Source organism: Frankliniella occidentalis, unplaced genomic scaffold (genome assembly GCF_000697945.3).
Source record: "Frankliniella occidentalis isolate FOCC.00 unplaced genomic scaffold, Focc_3.1 Scaffold11, whole genome shotgun sequence".
Lineage (NCBI taxonomy): Eukaryota > Metazoa > Arthropoda > Insecta > Thysanoptera > Thripidae > Frankliniella > Frankliniella occidentalis.
In genome coordinates this window covers 3,167,187-3,168,334 of record NW_026267141.1, presented here as the reverse complement: position 1 = coordinate 3,168,334, position 1,148 = coordinate 3,167,187, and the positions used below count along the sequence as shown (strand labels likewise).

Here is a 1,148-nt window from a genome sequence, read left to right as displayed (position 1 = left end):
CACGTGGGCACACAGGTGGCGGCCCGGCCACTCTGCCGAGTCCACACGTGGCGCGGGGTGTGACGGAGCCGGCTCTCAAACATCACGTGCGCAAGCTAGGCCGATCACTCGCATTGATGCGCACACACATATGCGTCCGCGTCGTGCGTGAAGGTCTTCATGATCTTCGGGAGGTGGGTGCTCACTTCTTTTCTCTCACAAAGCATCTGTTCTCAGCTGATTCCCCCTTCCCCCCCTCAATCTCCCAGAACATCACACGGCTACAAAAGGCTTTTGTCAAAGAGGGAGGGGGGGGGGCGCTCCGCCCGCCCTGCACTGTGTTACGCAAACCTGCCCCCCCCCCCCGGTCCAACTCCCATTACCTCTTAGGCCCCGGGTAGGATAGACTACCTAGGACCCTGGCCAGCATCACCGCCCCACCCGCGTCGCGGCGAGGACAGTGATGGACTCTTAATTCACACAATTCGTTTTCTTTCGTATACCAACACTTACAGTATCGCCCCCTACGTTTTGAGTGGTGGTGGGTCTGGACGAGGTTCTGGGCCGCTTGCCAGAGATTCCTCGCGGCAGATTTGCCGTTCAGTCATGGCAGGTCATTCCAGTCATTCACTGCTACTGCTGGATAGCACACAAATTTATGTCGTGGTCTTAGAATCGGGTTAGCCGTTGACGTCTTTATAACAACTAGGAGAATTAACGAAAATCGAATACTACAATTCCAAGTATCTCTCCGAGAAATTCTATAGAATTACTATAGCAAGGGTTACAAGAAAACTATCCATAAGGTGTGTTGTAAAATAAAAAATAAAAAATGTAAAACTACATGCACTACGTATCGACTAGGAATTCATTGACGAGCAAAAATGTGCGGTCATAAATTTACAACGTATTATTAGATATTTACAAAGTATATAGTAAATTTATGAATATATTTTTCACTGTGATATGCTCATCCATTTTCAAAGTAGCGGGGGTTGTGCAGGGGAGTAGGGGAGGAGGGGAATGCGGTTCGGGAACACAATGAATGAAACTGATAGCTGCCCGCCATCGGGTTTAGCGGCGGCGAGACGATTCTCACGGAAGAAGCAAGGCACTAGGACTAGGGCGCCGTGTGCAACCCACCGCATTATTCTCTCTGCACCCCCCCC

The 1,148-nt window shown here is 50.7% G+C and overlaps 1 protein-coding gene across 1 annotated transcript in view; it reads left to right on the top strand.

Moving 5' to 3' along the window:
* Nucleotides 1–1,148, top strand: part of LOC113216912 (uncharacterized) — a 36,719-nt gene that overhangs the window by 1,046 nt on the left and 34,525 nt on the right. The window lies entirely within an intron of this gene.